The 20,592-nt window shown below is 43.8% G+C and overlaps 1 protein-coding gene across 1 annotated transcript in view; it reads left to right on the top strand.

Moving 5' to 3' along the window:
• Positions 1-20,592, top strand: part of LOC109879689 (heparan sulfate glucosamine 3-O-sulfotransferase 3A1-like) — a 78,191-nt gene that overhangs the window by 32,884 nt on the left and 24,715 nt on the right. The gene's annotated exons all lie outside the window — the stretch shown is intronic.

The following is a 20,592-nucleotide window of genomic DNA, read 5'->3' as shown; positions in this document are numbered from 1 at the left end:
GGAGAGAAAATTGTAGGTTTAAAGCTTTTTTCCTGCAATTCTACACATTGTCATGGGGTGCAAAGAAAACTTGTCAGTTAAAAAAATACACAATTGAAGTCGAAAGTTTACATACACTTCAGCCAAATACATTTAAACTCAGTTTTTTACAATTCCTGACATTTAAGGTCAGTTAGGCTCACCACTTTATTTTAAGAATGTGAAATGTCAGAATAATAGTAGAGAGAATGATTTATTTCAGTTTTCATTTCTTTCCTCACATTCCCAGTAGGTCAGAAGTTTACATACACTCAAATAGTATTTGGTAGCATTGCCTTTAAATGATGTAACTTGTGTCAAATGTTTCGGGTAGCTTTCCACAATAAGTTGGGTGAATTTTGGCCCATTCTTCCTGACAGAGCTGGTGTAACTGAGTAAGGGTTGTAGACCTCCTTGCCCGGACACACTTTTTGAGTTCTGCCCACAAATTTTCTATAGGATTGAGGTCAGGGCTTTGTGATGTCCACTCCAATACGTTGACTTTGTTGTCCTTAAGCCATTTTGCCACAACTTTGGAAGTGTTCTTGGGGTCACTGTCCATTTGGAAGACCCATTTGTGACCATGCTTTAACTTCCTGACTGATGTCTTGAGATGTTGCTTCAATATATCCATGCAATTTTCCATCCTCCTGATGCCATCTATTTTGTGAAGTGCACCAGTCCCTCCTGCAGCAAAGCACCCCCACAACATGATGCTGCCACCCCCGTGCTTCACAGTTGGGATGGTGTTCTTGGCTTGCAAGCCTCCTCTTTTTTCCCCCAAACATAACGATGGTCATTATGGCCAAACAGTTCTATTTTTGTTTCATCAGACCAGAGGACATTTCTCCAAAAAGTACGATCTTTGTCCCCATGTTTCTCCAAAAAGTACGATCTTTGTCCCCATGTGCAGTTGCAAACTGTAGTCTGGCTTTTTTATGACGGTTTTGGAACAGTGGCTTCTTCCTTGCTGAGCAGCCTTTCAGGTTATGTTGATATAGGACTTGTTTTACTGTGTATATAGATACTTTGCTCCTCCAGCATCTTTACAAGATCCTTTGCTGTTGTTCTGGGATTGATTAGCAATTTTCGCACCAAAGTACGTTTATCTCTAGGAGACAGAACGTTTCTCCTTCCTGAGCGGTATTATAGCTGCATGGTTCATGATGTTTATACTTACGTACTATTGTTTGTAGAGATGCACGTGGTACCTTCAGGTGTTTGGAAATTGCTCCCAATGATGAACCAGCCTTGTGGAGGTCTACAAATTGTGTTCTGGGGTCTTGGCTGATTTCTTTTGATTTTCCCATGATGTCAAGCAAATAGGCACTGAATTTGAAGGTAGGCCTTGAAATACATCCACAGTTACACCTCCAATTGACTCAAATGATGTAATTTAGCCTATCAGAAGCTTCTAAAGCCATGACATAATTTTCAGGATTTTCCCAAACTGTTTAAAGGCACAGTCAACTTAGTGTATGTCAACTTCTGACCCACTGGAATTGTGATACAGTGAATTATATGTGAAATAATCTGTTTGTAAACAATTGTGTCATACACAAAGTAGATGTCCTAACGGACTTGCCAAAACTATAGTTCGTTAACAAGACATTTGTGGAGTGGTTGAAAAATACGTTTTAATGACTCCAACCTAAGTGTATGTAAACCTCCAACTTCAATTGTATATACAGTATATACAATACCAATCAAAAGGTTGGACACACCTACTTATTCTAGGGTTTTTCTTTATGTCTACTATTTTCTACATTGTAGAATAATAGTGAAGACATCAAAATAGTGAAATAACACATATGGAATCATGTGACCCAAAACACACCTCCAGGCTGTGTAACGGCTATATGACCAAGAAGGAGAGTGATGGAGTCAGATGACCTGGCCTCCACAATCATCCGACCTCAACCCAATTAAGATGGGCAAAGGGTTGCTACTTTGAAGAATCACAAATATAAAATATATAAATATAAAATACTTGTTTGGTTGCTACATGATTCTATTTCATAGTTTTGATGTCTTCGCTATTATTCTACAATGTAAAACAGTAAAAATAAAGAAAAACCCTTGAATGAGTAGGTGTGTCCAAAATGTTTTTTACCCCGCACCCACTGCCGACCCACAGTTTGGGAATGACTGATAAGGGATTGATTAAAGTTTGGAATTGAAACAACACGATTAGCTAATAGTTGAGTTGCTGTACTTACATATACAATTCTAGCTAATGGTGGTATCTCTGAAATTCAGTTCACCCTGCACTACTATTAGAATCAGATGTGCTTTTGATCCTCCTTGTTTTACTGAGTGATGTCTCGTTCACAATCGTCCAATGTGCAGAAGCCAAGTAAATAACGGTAGAGTGGACTGCTGTGTAAGAAAGAGAACATGCAGGAGATTAGGGTTTGGCAGTGCTATCATAGCTGTCTGTTTGGCCAGAAAGCCAGCGTATTTTCTAATATGGTGTGTGTTCCAAATGGCACCCTAATCCATATATAGTGCACTACTTTAGGCCAGGGCTCTTGTCAAAAGTAATGCCCTGTGTAGGGAATATGGTGTAATGGAGCGAGAGAACGAGGAAAGAAAGACGGACTGCATTTTTATCTGAAAGGCATTTTATTGAACAGAAGCAACATAGATTCATTACATTTGTGGTTTCTAAAATACATACCTGGTTTTCTCTCAAGTAGAAACCCAGCTGTTCACAATATGTATTGTATTGGACTCCAATAAAATAAATCTACATATTTTAAGAGACAGTCAGTCATATTATAGCCTCCATAGGCAGATTTGTTGCCTCCCACACTGTTTCAATGCTACGTCACTTTGCCTAGGGTCGGGTTTACGAGATTAACTATGGAAAGCTTGTTAGTACATTGGTAAACTGAGCTGGGTCAGTGAATGTTAGAGGTTTGTATAAAGGCCTATGTTTACTCTTGATCTCTCATACATTCATACACAGAACCACAACTGCTCTGTTTCTTCTTCATTCGTGCCTTATTTGAATCATTTGGAAGAAAAATAATGATATAAGATCCTTACTGACTCCCCCAATACTATACAGTGGCTTGATTAAAGAGAAGAATGTGTTAGAAAAGGAGTGGACCCCTTTATTGGTAGATAGAGAGCAGCAGCTCAGCCATTTCCCATAAAGATGGAGGGAGAGTGTGTCAAATCAAATCAAATTTGATTGGTCACATACACATGGTTAGCAGATGTTAATGCAAGTGTAGCGAAATTCTTGTGCTCCTGGTTCCGACAATGCAGTAATATCTAACAAGTAATCTAACAATTCCCCAACAACTACCTAATACACACAAATGTATAAGGGTTGAATGAGAATATGTACGTATAAATATATGGATGAGCGATGGCCAACCTGCATAGGCAAGGTGCAATAGATGTATAAAATACAGTATATACATTTCATATGAGTAATAGAAGATATGTAAACATTATTAATGTGGCATTATTTAAAATGGCTAGTGATCCATTTGTTAAAATGGCCAGTGATTGAGTCTCCATGTAGGCAGAGCCTCTCTGAGTTAGTGATTGCTGTTTAACAGTCTGTTTAACAGTCTGATGACCTTGAGATAGAAGCTGTTTTTCAGTCTCTCGGTCCCCGCTTTAATGCACCTGTACTGACCTCGCCTTCTGGATGATAGCGGTGTTCCTGTGACATCGGGTGCTATAAGTGTCATGGAGGGTAGGTAGTTTGCCACTGGTGATGCGTTGTGCAGACCTTACTACCCTCTGGAGAGCCTTGCAGTTGAGGGTGGAGCAGTTGCCGTACCAGGCTGTGATACAGCCCGACAGGATGCTCTCGATTGTGGATCTGTAAAAGTTAGTCAGGGTTTTGGGTGATAAGCCAAATTTCTTCAGCCTTCTGAGGTTGAAGAGGCGCTGTTGCGTGTGTGCGTGTGTGAGTGTGCTGTGTGTGATTGCGTATGCGCATGTGTGTGAGTGTGTGTGTGTGGTGATTCAGGGTCTCTCTGGCTCCCAGGATGTGATTGATATGGCCACAGTGGGGCACGGGGGAAGCCACCTTGTAATTGCTAATGTAAATAGCCTTGACTTTTCATGAGACTGATGCAGGGGGAGATTGCTGCTGCCACAAAGCATGTAGCTGTACCTGGATGGTGATAGAGACAAGGAACATCTTCAATGTTCCAGAGATCCAGTTCCTGAACAAAACAGGTTCTTTCTGCAATGTAGTAATAATAATAATAATTATTATACATTGAATTCGCATAGTGCTTTTCATTAGAGTTATCTCAGAGCTCTACTAAGAAAAAAGAAAGAACATACATTTAAAGTGTGAGGGTGATGTGGTCTGACTTCTTGGGCCTGGTGTCATAGGGCTCTGTCTCTCCTTTCTCCTAAAGATGAGCTACATACTAACGAATGAAGCTGGGATCAGAGCATGAGGCTTGGATAGGCTGTGATACTGCAGAGAAATGGAGAGCAGAACATATGAGGGATAATTATAAAAATGGGGTATCTATAAACTCCATCAGACACCATAAAAGGAATTTCATTTTTCCAATGATTGTCCAACAACTGTTGAAAGGCCTTGATTGTTTAATTATAACATTTGATTATTTAAATAGTATCACGTTTCAGGAGAAGACCCAGATGCTGACAGTGTCGAAGTACCAAAGTGTATTACTAGAACAGGGGGCAGGCAAAACGACAGGTCAAGGACAGGCAGAGGTTAGTAATCCAGATCAGAGTCCATAAGGTACAGAACGGCAGGGGTCTCGGGTTCAGGGCAGGCAGAAGTCAATAGTCCAGGTTAGTGTGACAAGGTATAGAACGGAAGACAGGCTCAGGGTCAGGGCAGACAGAATTGAAACAGGAAACAGGAGACAAAGGGCTGTGAGACATGGGTTTGAACCTAGACACATGAAAAGTGGTTTGTGTACGGAGGGTACGAGGTAACAGAAGACGAACAGCATAGGTGTTAATGATCTTGGAGACGGGGAAAGGGAAGAAAACCAGGGGGAAAGTTTAAGGACCCCACCCGGAGGGGCAGATCTTGGGTGGTCAGCCATACCCTCTGCCCGAGACGATACCGGGGTCCGGTGGCGATCCGCTTGTAATCGATACCTGGAGGTGTTCTTGAGAAGAGCTGACCGAGCTCTCTTCCAGGTACGACGACAGTGGCGGACAAATATCCGGGCCGACGGTATGGGAGTCCATGGAGAGTCTTTGGCAGAAGGTAGCTTGGGGAGAGTGGGCGGCTTCAGATAACTGGTCCACTACTGTCAAGATAGTGGTTTTGCCATCGGACTGGAGGAGACCCGTGACAAAGTCCAGGTATATGTGAGACCAGAGACGGTGAGGAACAACCAGAGGTTGAAGGGGACCAGCCGGAGCTTGCCGGGGAGCACACAGATTGTGCATGTGGCGACAAACGTGGAGCCCCGGTAGTCGATGCGCGAGCACAGGGTTTTGTCCTTCTCCACAAAGAAGTGCCCTGCGCTGACAGGGGAGGCAGAAGGACGGGTGAACCATGCAGCTAGGGATTTCTCAATGTAGGTCTCCATAGCCTTGGTCTCCGGAGCCGACAGAGAGTACAGTCGTCCACTGGGCAGAGTGGTGCCTAGGAGAAGGTTGATCCCGCAGTCATATGGTTGGTGTGGCAGAAACGAAGTGGCCCGGGCCTTACTGAACAGGTCCTGGTACTCTGCGGGAATGGTGGAGAGGTCCGGGGAAAATTCCGAGTACCCAGGAAGATGTCCCGGGGCAGGCTGTGCTGACTTCAGGCAATGAGCGTGGCAGAACGGGTTCCAGCCCATGATGGCACCAGCAGACCAGTCAATAAGGGGATTGTGTCGCTGGAGCCAAGATAATGCCAATACCACAGGAACCTGAGGAGTCTTAATAAGCAGGAATTTGATCGTCTCGCTATGGTTCCCTGACACACATGGGTTGATGGGGGTGGTATTGTGGGTGACTCGGCCTATAGAGTGCCCGTCCAGTGCTCTAACATCCATGGGAATGGAGAGGGGCTGAGTCGGGATGCCCAGCTCGGACGCCAGGGTAGCATCGATAAAGCTCTCATCGGTCCCAGAGTCGATGAGTACCCGGAGAGATTTTGACTGGTTCCCCCACAGCAAGATGGCTTGAAAAGGGGTGCGAGTAAGGGGAGAGGAAAAGTTCTCCATATGGCCCACCAGAGTACTCGCTCCTACTGGTGAGCCTGGTCTTTTAGTGGACTGGTGGCCACAAAATTATCAGGAGCCTCGCAATACATGTAACTCTTCGTGTGAAGTCGTTCGTTTGGGGACAAGGACAGGCAGAGGTCAGTAATCCAGATCAGAGTCCATAAGGCACAGAACAGCAGGGGTGAGGGCAGGCAGAATGGTCAAAACCGGGAAAACTTTAAAACAGGAACTAGAAAAAGACAGGAGCAAGGGGGAAAACACTGGTAGGCTTGGTATAGCTGACCCTGCTCATTCCTGATACATTTTAGACAAATCTTACAGATTTGACCAAAATCTCTAGGCACATCTTTTAGGAATAACAGTTTTCAGAGAAATATTTTTTTTCAATCACCCAAGATCATTAGATCATTTCTATTAATATGCATTATTGTTTTTAGAATTTTGTCATTTAGAACACATGCCAACTTATAGAATGTTTTATTATTATTCTGTTATTATTTTGTGTTCAGCATCCATCATTTCCTGTCCCCTTGTGTCTTGACAACAAATGCTTTAAACCACCCTGAAAATCGTTTGAATAATGTTGATCCCAGGCCCTGCATGTCCCCAGGCACCCTCATTTGTTGACTTCTGTGATCGAAAAAGCCTTGGTTTCATGCATGTCAACATCAGAAGCCTCCTCCCTAAGTTTGTCTTACTCACTGCTTTAGCACACTCTGCTAACCCTGATGTCCTTGCTGTGTCTGAATCCTGGCTCAGGAAGGCCACCAAAAATTCAGAGATTTCCATACCCAACTATAACATCTTCCGTCAAGATAGAACTGCCAAAGGGGGAGGAGTTGCAGTTTACTGCAGAGATAGCCTGCAAAGTAATGTCATACTTTCCAGGTCCATACCCAAACAGTTCGAACTACTAATTTTGAAAATTACTCTCTCCAGAAATAAGTCTCTCACGGTTGCCGCCTGCTACCGACCCCCCTCAGCTCCCAGCTGTGCCCTGGACACCATTTGTGAATTGATCGCCCCCCATCTAGCTTCAGAGTTTGTTCTGTTAGGTGACCTAAACTGGGATATGCTTAACACCCCGCCAGTCCTACAATCTAAGCTAGATGCCCTCAATCTCACACAAATCATCAAGGAACCCACCAGGTACAACCCTAACTCTGTAAACAAGGGCACCCTCATAGACGTCATCCTGACCAACTGGCCCTCCAAATACACCTCCGCTGTCTTCAACCAGGATCTCAGCGATCACTGCCTCATTGCCTGTATCCGCTACGGAGCCGCAGTCAAACGACCACCCCTCATCACTGTCAAACGCTCCCTAAAACACTTCTGTGAGCAGGCCTTTCTAATCGACCTGGCCCGGGTATCCTGGAAGGACATTGCCCTCATCCCGTCAGTTGAGGATGCCTGGTCATTCTTTAAAAGTAACTTCCTCACCATTTTAGATAAGCATGCTCCGTTCAAAAAATGCAGAACTAAGAACAGATACAGCCCTTGGTTCACTCCAGACCTGACTGCCCTCGACCAGCACAAAAACATCCTGTGACGGACTGCAATAGCATCGAATAGTCCCTGTGATATGCAACTGTTCAGGGAAGTCCGGAACCAATACACGCAGTCAGTCAGGAAAGCTAAGGCCAGCTTCTTCAGGCAGAAGTTTGCATCCTGTAGCTCCAACTCCAAAAAGTTCTGGGACACTGTGAAGTCCATGGAGAACAAGAGCACCTCCTCCCAGCTGCCCACTGCACTGAGGCTAGGTAACACGGTCACCACTGATAAATCCATGATTATCGAAAACTTCAATAAGCATTTCTCAACGGCTGGCCATGCCTTCCGCCTGGCTACTTCAACCTCGGCCAACAGCTCCGCCCCCCCCCGCAGCTCCTCGCCCAAGCCTCTCCAGGTTCTCCTTTACCCAAATCCAGATAGCAGATGTTCTGAAAGAGCTGCAAAACCAGGACCCGTACAAATCAGCTGGGCTTGACAATCTGGACCCTCTATTTCTGAAACTATCTGCCACCATTGTCGCAACCCCTATTACCAGCCTGTTCAACCTCTCTTTCATCTCGTCTGAGATCCCCAAGGATTGGAAAGCTGCCGCAGTCATCCCCCTCTTCAAAGGGGGAGACACCCTGGACCCAAACTGTTACAGACCTATATCCATCCTGCCCTGCCTATCTAAGGTCTTCGAAAGCCAAGTCAACAATGGTCACTGACCATCTCGAATCCCACCGTACCTTCTCCGCTGTGCAATCTGGTTTCCGAGCCGGTCATGGGTGCACCTCAGCCACACTCAAGGTACTAAACGATATCATAACCGCCATCGATAAAAGACAGTACTGTGCAGCCGTCTTCATCGACCTTGCCAAGGCTTTCGACTCTGTCAATCACCATATTCTTATCGGCAGACTCAGTAGCCTCGGTTTTTCGGATGACTGCCTTGCCTGGTTCACCAATTACTTTGCAGACAGAGTTCAGTGTGTCAAATCGGAGGGCATGCTGTCCGGTCCTCTGGCAGTCTCTATGGGGGTGCCACAGGGTTCAATTCTCGGGCCGACTCTTTTCTCTGTGTATATCAATGATGTTGCTCTTGCTGCGGGCGATTCCCTGATCCACCTCTACGCAGACGACACCATTCTATATACTTTCGGCCCGTCTTTGGACACTGTGCTATCTAACCTCCAAACAAGCTTCAATGCCATACAACACTCCTTCCGTGGCCTCCAACTGCTCTTAAACGCTAGTAAAACCAAATGCATGCTTTTCAACCGGTCGCTGCCTGCACCTGCACCTGCATGCCCGACTAGCCTCACCACCCTGGATGGTTCCGACCTAGAATATGTGGACGTCTATAAGTACCTAGGTGTCTGGCTAGACTGCAAACTCTCCTTCCAGACTCATATCAAACATCTCCAATCGAAAATCAAATCAAGAGTCGGCTTTCTATTCCGCAACAAAGCCTCCTTCACTCACGCCGCCAAGCTCACCCTAGTAAAACTGACTATCCTACCGATCCTCGACTTCGGCGATGTCATCTACAAAATGGCTTCCAACACTCTACTCAGTAAACTGGATGCAGTCTATCACAGTGCCATCCGTTTTGTCACTAAAGCACCTTATACCACCCACCACTGCGACTTGTATGCTCTAGTCGGCTGGCCCTCGCTACATATTCGTCGCCAGACCCAATGGCTCCAGGTCATCTACAAGTTTATGCTAGGTAAAGCTCCGCCTTATCTCAGCTCACTGGTCACGATGGCAACACCCATCCGTAGCACGCGCTCCAGCAGGTGTATCTCACTGATCATCCCTAAAGCCAACACCTCATTTGGCCGCCTTTCGTTCCAGTACTCTGCTGCCTGTGACTGGAACGAATTGCAAAAATCGCTGAAGTTGGAGACTTTTATCTCCCTCACCAACTTCAAACATCAGCTATCTGAGCAGCTAACCGATCGCTGCAGCTGTACATAGTCTATTGGTAAATAGCCCACCCTTTTCACCTACCTCATCCCCATACTGTTTTTATTTATTTACTTTTCTGCTCTTCTGCACACCAATATCTCTACCTGTACATGACCATCTGATCATTTATCACTCCAGTGTTAATCTGCAAAATTGTAATTATTTGCCTACCTCCTCATGCCTTTTGCACACATTGTATATAGACCCCCCCTTTGTTTTCTACTGTGTTATTGACTTGTTAATTGTTTACTCCATGTGTAACTCTTTGTTGTATGCTCACACTGCTATGCTTTATCTTGGCCAGGTCGCAGTTGCAAATGAGAACTTGTTCTCAACTAGCCTACCTGGTTAAATAAAGGTGAAATAAAAAAAAATAAAAAAAATCCTATTGTTTTGTGTAACGATGTACGTTGAGAGTCGGGAAGCAAGTTCAGGGAGTGAATACATCTAATAAGTAAACAAACACAACAAGAAAACACAAACAGCGCACCAACATGACACAGATACAGAGACATTGACGACTGGGGAAGAAACCAAAGGGAGTGACATAAAGGGCAGGTCATCAAGGAGGTGATGGTGTCCAGGTGAGTGTCATTATGCACAGATGCGTGTAATGATGGTGACAGGTGTACACCATGAACGAGCAGACTGGTGACCTAGAGGCCGGAGAGGGGGCACACGTGACATTTTGAATGGAGGGTAAAACAATGGATCTAAGGTGCTGACTCCTAGAGACAGGAAGAGGGGGCGTTTTTATTAGCTGGTTTTTATGCATCGTCTTGACAATGGACACCTTGAGAACGGCAGTTAATACACATTTGCAGTAAAATCTATTTTTTCAAACCCTCTTGTGTCCCATTCATTCCTTCGTCACACCTATCAACTCCGCCTATCAACTCCAGTTCTCTCCTTAGACAGTACCTTGAACAAGTTCAGCAGCAGTGGTAGTTCTGAACTATGTTGGCTCTCACCACCACCTCCTCCCCAAACACACCGCCATACATGATTAAATCAGCCCATTAGGTGACCTGCATTATTGGCAGTATTCCAGAGCTTAGAAGTTGCTGATGTTACAATGCCTGGATAGGTATTTTAAGTATCAGCTTAACACGTCATATGTTATAACAATCTGTCAGTCGATAATACAGTCGATGACGTGGCACTCAACCATTGGTTGTTGCATTGCCTCGCCTTAACTGTGGAGCGCGGCCCATTCACCAGATGCTGTAATCATTTACACCAAGCACTTCTACATATCCCAGAAATCCCCACTCAGGGGACACACCACGGTGAAGTTACCCCTAGTCACTGATCTTGGATCAGTTTGGCATTTTGCCCACTAATGGTTAAGGTTACGGTTGGGAGAGGGAAAGCTGATCCTGTCCTCTTGGTCTCTACTAGGATAACTGTTTGATTGTGTCAATCTGTGTCCCCACACATTTACATTTACATCCATAGACTATTACTTCACTCATTATCATAATTATATTATGTAAACTCATGTATGGTGTCATGGCCTCAAGGATCAAGTCATTTTAAGAGACAGACACAGTATGACCACACTGTTGATCTCTGATGAGCAAATAGTAAAAGCAGTCCTCCCTTTGTCCTGAAGAGAGGGCAGACTATAGACAGACTAGTAACTAGGGCTGCTGCTTGATGTTTTAAAGATTTATGACCCCTCAAATCACTCAGCAAAATTACTTCCTGCTTCCTGTTTCCTCCCTATTGTTTACTGGACGTGCAGTCGGCACAGCGACCAGCCGGCAAGTCACCATCAGAAGGGATTTATTTTAATTTCCTTATCTGCTTAATTGATGTCCCCCAGGCCCCCCTGGCCCTGACAACGTTCGTTTCATTACACAAACAATTTAGAGAAGTTTTATTAACACAAATGAGAGTTCAAGGCTCCCCACTGCTTACCCCATGTTGTTCCCACACATTAACGGCCTTAGTTGATCCTCACTGTTTCTCACGTCGACACATTCTTCACTGTTTCTTACATTATCTCTGTCTGAGCCAAGCAAGGCCTTGGCCTAGGGTCATTAATAACCAACTCCCTATCACAGAGGGCAGAATGTAAGGAGGGAAGGAATGTCATTATTTGTCTGTCTATTTATCTCTTAGATAAATATTTGTCTCTGACAGTAAACATAACGTATCCCTTTCTGAGGGATTTCAATGAATGAGGGTGGAAAAGGTGAAAGAGTGCTACAAAATATTTCTGTGTGCCAAACAGCATAGTGTGACACTGTGTAAAAACACAATATGATGTTTCGTTCCAAATCTATGAATGTATAATATGTTGGGAACTAAGTCAAATGAAAAGTGAGTAATCACTTGGCCGAGGTCAGATATATTTATCTCACTTTGGTAACTGAGGAAACATTTTCTTGCAGTGAAAAAAGTTTCTAAATCCAATTATTTAGCAATAACAAATGGAATCCATTTAATCAAATTGTTTTTTTCACATTATTATCTTCACGAAGCAGATTTTTTCATAGCTGGTTATTCCATTTACATTACAGTGTTTGGAGAGAGAGAAAGATTATTTTTAATTGCATATCACCAGTGAGAGTCTTGGAAATGTAATTTTGTAATATTTCTATATAAAAATGTGCTTTTAGTTGGACCTCCTTAAAGCTAAAATCCTTAGTTGCTACATACATTTCTGGACCTAAAAAGGTATGTACGGACCTGGCGACCGTGTCAGCGTGCATGCGCCTTGCCCAACACAGGAGTTGCTAGAGTAAGATGGGTCAAGGACATCCCTGTCCCCTAACCTGGACGATGGGTCAATTGTGTGCTGCCCCGTTGGTCTCCCGGTTTCGGCAGGCTGCGACAGAGCCTGGACTCAAACCAGGGTCTCTAGTGACACAGCTAGCACTGTAATGCAGTGCCTTAGACCCCTGCACCACTCAGGAGGCCATGGGCCGGGCTGTTTCTGACATACCATTCATTACATCATATTATTTTCTACTTAGCCAGCACCAGTGAATCATTCCTTTTACTGCCCTGTTCATCTCTTATGTTTCTCCTCTCTTTCTCTTGCTGCTTTTCTCTTCCGTCCAACTGGCTTCTACTTTAACAGAGGTCTGTTCTGCTCTGCCAAGGCTGAAACCCACCAGACTTTCCCACAAACCTTTTTGGATCTGCCATGTGGCAGTCCTGTTCATGTCTTAAGTCTCCTAGTGATCACCTCCATGCACATCACAGCAGGAAGTACCTTTAAACCATGCATTGAGTCCCTAATGGAAAAACAACCTGATTTCACATGACATTTCCACATGTATAGCCTCTGGCCCCAAGGTACTGTCCTGAAGCACAAATTCCTTCTTCCAATACTAAATGTTTAGTATTTACTATTTACATGTTGGAACACTAAGGGAAATGCCAATGTGATTCATTTATCATGAATATTAACAGTACAATGCATTCTGTTCTTGTACTCATTGTGTTTTTGTACCATAGCCCATTATTATTTTCTTTCCACACCACTTAAAACATTTTCTAATCACAGTTTTGATGGAGCATATTTATTAATGGGGGTATACTGTGTGGTATGGACGATGTCATTCAAGGCTGGCATGTATGACTCAATAACACTTCAAATATTCACACATTATCCCTCTCCAGAATACTCCCTCAATGTTAATATGTTTTAGGACCATTACTTCAATGTGAAAAAATAAATAAATGACACCCTGATTGATAATATGAATCATCAAGACATCGTTCCGATGCTTCTTGAACACCTCATTTAGCATCGTGCTGGCAACATATAGGGAGCAGTGTGTGTGTGTGTGTGTGTGTGTGTGTGTGTGTGTGTGTGTGTGTGTGTGTGTGTGTGTGTACATGCACATATGAGGGTGTGTGTGGGCTGGGTTGGTCAGAATTAGGACATTAGCTACTAGTCAGATAATACAGGCAGACAGTTACAAGGGACTGAATATTATAAGGCCATACATAAATACAGAGACCTGCTGGTAAATGAATGAAGGGAAACATCCCTCATGCAGATACCGGTTCATCTGTAGCCTAGTAGTTCATGTTAAAGGACCTTGTCTATTTTGCGTACTATTTGAGTTGTGATGGTTAACCCATTAGATGCTGGTGCAGAGCATGACAGCTAAAGATAATGTTTGTTATTTGAGTTGTGATGGTTAACCCATTAGATGCTGGTGCAGAGCATGACAGCTAAAGATAATGTTTTTATTTGAGTTGTGATGGTTAACCCATTAGATGCTGGTGCAGAGCATGACAGCTAAAGATAATGTTTTTATTTGAGTTGTGATGGTTAACCCATTAGATGCTGGTGCAGAGCATGACAGCTAAAGATAATGTTTGTTATTTGAGTTGTGATGGTTAACCCATTAGATGCTGGTGCATAGCATGACAGCTAAAGATAATGTTTTTATTCATTTCTTTGTGCACATTGCCTTGCAGGAGTTTTCTTCTTTATGGGGTAGCTCTGCAAAGAAACTCACAATCCTGTCTATCTGTTGTTTGCAAAGGCTGCGTCCCAGATGGTATAGGGTACATCCCAGATTGCATCCTATTACCTATGTTGGGCACTACTTTTGACCAGAGTCATATGGTCCTTGGTCAAAGGTAGTGCACTACATAGGGAATAGGGTGCCATTTGGGATGCATGCATGGTCAGTTTAGCCTGCCGATGGGGTGCTGTGGCTTTCAGGTTCTTACCGGGGTCTATTGAGTCTGTCTGTTGGGCTGGAGCCCAGTCAACCGCTGCCCAGCCTGGTCCTGCTTTAGCCATTTGTGTCATTTTACCAACTGTGACATTCTACAGTAGACTTGTTCCACAGTAGACACCCTCTCCCTCCTTTCCTCCCTCCTTTGTTCCATCCTCTCCTCCCTTCTCCTCCTTTCCCTCTATTGGCATTACTTACTGTTATCAAGATGGCATGGGCCCCTCCCTCTCATACCTCATAATCACCTGTTAGTTATGCACAGTGCCAGCACCACTGTTAGCTGCCTCGACAGAAACAAAAGAGGTGCTTTAAGATCCTTTTTCCCCAGGCTATTAACTGAATGGATAATTCAGAGGGCTCAGAATGGAAATCGTGCATACAACCATGTTGTTTACCCTGCTTGCCTCCCCCACCAATGCCAACCCTCCACGCAGTGCTACATTTACATTTAAGAATACATTAACTTAGTAATTATTATTACCACATCTCTTGATTTATTCCTCCCAATGTTTAACGGAAACACTATCAGATATTAAAGCTGAACAGAATGTTTGTGACTGTCTGGATCCAGTAGAGAGTCTCTCTCTCTCTCTCTCTCTCTCTCTCTCTCTAGTAAAGAGCCTCTCTTTTCCTCTCCTTCCTTCCATCCCTCCTTCTCTCTCTCTGTCTCTCCATCGCTCTCTGTCCACCTCTCCATACATCTATCTCCATCCATTGCTGTCTGTCGCTCTCTGTCCGTCCCTTTCCGCCCATCTCTCTCTCTGTCCCTCTATCGCTCCGCTCTACCTCAGCCACTCTCTCTCTCCTAGAGAGAGGATAAAAGCCTGGCGTGGGTGTAAGGAGAAGCCTGGCGTGGGTGTAATGAGAAGCCTGGCATGGGTGTAATGTCGAGCGAAGTGATAAGAAGCCGGTTTTAGACATGCTAATCTGAACCCCTCTCCAGAGCTGCTTCCAGAGAGAGTGATGCCAGGATGGTGGGGAAGGTGGGGGGATGTAGGATGAGGAGTGGGGAGTGGGGATGGAGGGTGAGGAGTGGGAGGATGTAGGATGAGGAGTGGGGGATGTGGGATGAGAAGTGGGGGATGGAGACTGGGGAGTGGGGGGATGGAGGGTAAGGAGTGGGGATGGAGGGTGAGGAGTGGGGAGTAGGGATGGAGGGTGAGGAGTGGGGATGGAGGGTGAGGAGTGGGGGGATGTAGGATGAGGAGTGGGGGGTGTGGGATGAGAAGTGGGGGATGGAGGGTGGGGAGTGAGGGGGTGGAGGGTAAGGAGTGGGGATGGAGGGTGAGGAGTGGGGATGTAGGATGAGGAGTGGGGGATGTAGGATGAGGAGTGGGGGATGTGGGATGAGAAGTGGGGGATGGAGGGTGGGGAGTGGGGGGTGGAGGGTGAGGAGTGGGGGGGATGTAGGATGAGGAGTGGGGGAGGGAGGGTGAGGGATGGAGGGTGAGGAGTGGGGGATAGAGGTTGAGGGGAGAGGCTTTGTACTGTGAGGTGTTGCTTTGTCTGTTTTTTTAAACCAGGTTTGCTGTTAATTTGCGCAATGTGAGATAGAACGGAGTTCCATGCAATAATGCCTCTATATAATACTATACGCTTTCTTGAAATTGTTCTGGATTTGGGGACTGTGAAAAGACACCTGGTGGCATGTCTGGTGGGGTAAGTGTGTGTGTCAGAGCTGTGTGTAAATTGACTATGCAAATAATTTGGGATTTTCAACACTTTAATGTTTCTTATAAAAAGAAGAAGTGAATGCAGTCAGTTTCTCCTCAACTCTTAGCCAAGAGAGTCGGGCAGCATAGTATTAATATCAGCCCTCTGATTACAATGAAGAGCAAGAAGTACCACTCTGTTCTGGGCCAGCTGCAGCTTAAGTAGGTATATGCTTGCAGCACTCGACCTCACAACTGAACAATAATCAAGATAAGACGAAACTAGAGCTGCAGGACTTGCTTTTTGGAGTGTTGTGTCAAAAAAGCAGAGCATCTCTTTTTTACGGACATACCTCTCCCCATCGTTACAACCATTGCATTTCTATATTTTGACCATGACAGTTTAAAATTTAAGGTAACACCAAGTAATTGTCTCCTCAACTTCTTCAACAGTCACATTACCAGATTCAGCTGAGGTCTAGAACTTAGGGCATGATTTGTACCAAATACAATGCTCTTAGTGTTAGAGATGTTCAGGACCAGTTTATTACTGGCCACCCATTCTAAAAGAGACAGCAACTCTTTGTTGAGGGTTTCAGTGACTTCATTATTAGCTCTGGTTGCTCTGGTTATGTTGCAAGATTTGAAATAGTTTTTTTTACATGGGATAAAAGGCCATTTTCTCAAAAGTGAGTTTACAAGTTTATCAATTTTCAAAGCAAAATGACATCCCCATTGTTCCTCAACTGTAGTGTATGATATACCATTTTGTATCTCTGAGTCATGTTCTGGTACTATTACTGGAGAGCCCTTCTTTGTCTACACCCATTCTGCATTGTTCACACCCTCACAAGCTTTGGCCCCACCCATTTCTTTAATGGTTCATCTGAGCATTCTGTACTAACAACAGCAGTCAAGCACCCCTGTAAAGATCTTTATTATACACAGATTCAAAATAGCTATTGATAACAAACGTGTATTTTGTGGGAGACTCTTGACCATTTATTTTTTGGACTGTTATATGTCAGAAGATTTTGGAGTGAGTTAGAATATTTTTTTTTTAAATAAACTATTATCAATGTTAATTTGAAACACTGATATTATGTTTTATTTTGATCCAAATGATATGGACCTTGATTTACTTTCATTGTTAATTTGTTTATTTCTCATGGCAGATTCTTTATCCATAAAATGATGTGGGTGGATAACAAACCCCTCTTCACATTGTTTATGATAAAATATAAATATTATTTTGAAATGATCCGTAAGTGTACAAACAAAAAAGCAATACTTACCATAAAACTTTTTGACAAATTGAAAAAGCATCTTGATATGTACTACTGTTTATAATACTATAATATGATATATAATACTCGTAATACTGTCTGTTTATGTCTTGTTTGTATATTTCTGTTTTTGTATATGTTTTGTTCATAATAATAATTACAAAAATGAAATAAAAGCAGTCAGGCACCAAAGCTAACTTGCTTCCAGACACAAATGAGATCTTCATTGTAAAGGGTTTAAACACGGTTTCCCATGCTTGCTCAATGAACCATAAACAATTCATGAACATGCACCTGTGGAACGGTCGTTAAGACACTAACAGCTTACAGACGGTAGGCAATTAAGGTCACAGGTATGAAAACATAGGACACTAAAGAGGCCTTTCTACTGACTCTGAAAAACACAAAAAAAAGATGCCCGGGGTCCCTGCTCATCTGCGTGAACGTGCCTTAGGCATGCTGCTAGGAGGCATGAGGACTGCAGATGTGGCCAGGGCAATAAATTGCAATGTCCGTACTGTGAGATGCCTAAGACAGCGCTTCAGGGAGACAGGACAGACAGCTGATTATCCTCACAGTGGCAGACCACGTGTAACAACACCTGCACAGGATCGGTACATCCAAACATCATATCTGCGGGACAGGTACAGGATGGCAACAACAACTTCCTAAGTCACACCACGAATGCACAATCCCTCCATCAGTGCACAGACTATCTGCAATAGGCTGAGAGAGGCTGGACTGAGGTGCTTGTAGGCCTGTTGTAAGGCAGATCCTCAACAGACATCACCAGCAACAACGTCGCCTATGGGCACAAACCCACCGTCGCTGGACCAGACAGGACTGGCAAAAAGTGCTCTTCAGTGACGAGTTGCGGATTTGTCTCACCAGGGGTGATGGTCGGATTCAGTTTAACGTTGAAGGAATGAGTGTTACACCGAAGCTTCTACTCTGGAGCAGGGTTGATTTGGAGGTAGAGGGTCCGTCATGGTCTGGGGCGGTGTGACACAGCATCATCAGACTGAGCTTGTTGTCATTGCAGGCAATCTCAACGCTGTGCATTGCAGGGAAGACATCCTCCTCCCTCATGTGCTACCCTTCCTGCAGGCTCATCTTGACATGACCCTCCAGCATGACAATGCCTCCAGCCATACTGCTCGTTCTATGCATGATTTCCTGCAAGACAGGAATGTCAGTGTTCTGCCATGGCCAGCGAAGAACCCGGATCTCAATCCCATTGAGCACATCTGGGACCTGTTGGATCAGAGGGTGAGGGCTAGGGCCATTCCCACCAGGAAAGTCTGAGAACGTGCAGGTGCCTTGGTGGAAGAGTGGGGAAACATCTCACAGCGAGATCTGGCAAATCTGGTGCAGTCCATGAGGAGGAGATGCACTGTGGTACTTAATTCAGCTGGTGGCCACACCATATACTGACAGTTACTTTTGATTTTGACCCACCCCCCTTTGTTCAGGGACACGTTTTCAATTTCTGTTAGTCACATATCTGTGGAACTTGTTTAGTTTATGTCTCAGATGTTGAATCTTATGTTCATACAAATATTTACACATGTTAAGTTTGCTGAAAATAAACGCAGTTTACAGTGAGAGGACTTTTCTTTTTTTGCTGAGTTGATTTGGTTGAATCATCGACATACATGAACACACAGGCCAGAAAAAATCCATTGTTTAAAGAAAAAAATAAGCAAACATGTTTGGTGTTCACCAAAAGGCATGTGGGAGACTCCCCAAACATATGGAAGAATGTACTCTGGTCAGATGAGACTCAAATGTAGCTTTTTGGCCATCAAGGAAATCGCTATGTCTGGCTCAAACCCAACACCTCGCATCACCCCAAGGTAACAATCCCCACAGTGAAGCATGTTGGTGGATGCAACATCACCTGTGGGATGTTTTTCATCGGTAGGGACTGGGAAACTGGTCAGATTTTAAGGAATGATGGATGGCACTAAATACAGGGAAATTCTTGAGGGAAACCTTTTTCAGTCTTTCAGAGATTTGAGACTGGGACGGAAGTTCACATTCCAGCAGGACAATGACCCTAAGCATACTGCTAAAGCAACACTCGAGTGGTTTAAGGGGAAAAATTTAAATGTCTTTGAATGGCCTAGTCATAGCCCAGACCGCAATCCATTTGAGAATCTGTGGTATGACTTAAAAGAACCCATCCAACTTGAAGGAGCTGGGGCAGTTTTGCCTTGAAGAATGGGCAAAAATCCCAGTGGTGAGATGTGCCAACCTTATAGAGACATACCCCAATAGACTCGCAGCTGTAATTGCTGCAGAAGGTGGCTCTACAAAGTATTGACTTTGGGGGGTAAATAGTTATACACTTTCAAGTTTTCTGTTTTTTTTGTCCTATTTCTTGCTTGTTTCACAACATGACATATTTTACATCTTCAAAGATTTAGGCATGTCATGTAAATCAAATGATACAAATTCCCCCAAAATCAATTTTAATTCTAGGTTGTAAGACAACAAAATAGGAAAATGCCAAGGGGGGTGAATACTTTTGGAAGTCGCTGTAGTTCATGAGATGACTATAATTCATGAGTTAATGCTTGGAGTCTTCACAGATCATGTGACATAAAACACTACCTTTCTTTCCTAACATGAATGATATAACAGTGTTATTTGTCATTATTAAGCATTTAAAAATGTTATTAAAATATTGAAATTATACCCTGTAGGAATCATGGCTAAACCTTTCTGTAATGTAACTAACAGATAAGAGTCAGGTCCTAAAGCTTTCTGTAATGTAAGTAACAGATAAGAGTCAGGTCCTAAAGCTTTCTGTAATGTAACTAAAAGATAAGTGTCAGGTCCTGAAACTTTCTGTAATGTAACTAACAGATAAGTGTCAGGTCCTGAAGCTTTCTGTAATGTAACTAACAGATAAGAGTCAGGTCATAAAGCTTTCTGTAATGTAACTAACAGATAAGAGTCAGGTCATAAAGCTTTCTGTAATGTAACTAACAGATAAGAGTCAGGTCATAAAGCTTTCTGTAATGTAACTAACAGATAAGAGTCAGGTCTTCATCTTGGTTTCGCCTGTAGCATGAGTTCTGTGGCACTCACAGATAATATCTTTGCAGTTTTGGAAACCTTAGAGTGTTTTCTTTCCAAAGCTGCCAATTATATGCATAGTCGAGCATCTTTTCGTGACAAAATATTGCACCTAAAACGGGTACGTTTTCTATTCCATAAATTAAAAGAGCGCCCCCTATATCCAAGAAGTTAAATATGGATCGCAATCTAC

This window comes from Oncorhynchus kisutch, linkage group LG11 (assembly GCF_002021735.2).
Source record: "Oncorhynchus kisutch isolate 150728-3 linkage group LG11, Okis_V2, whole genome shotgun sequence".
Lineage (NCBI taxonomy): Eukaryota > Metazoa > Chordata > Actinopteri > Salmoniformes > Salmonidae > Oncorhynchus > Oncorhynchus kisutch.
The sequence above is the reverse complement of the archived record's forward strand: the minus strand, read 5'-3'. Positions and strand labels throughout refer to the sequence as shown.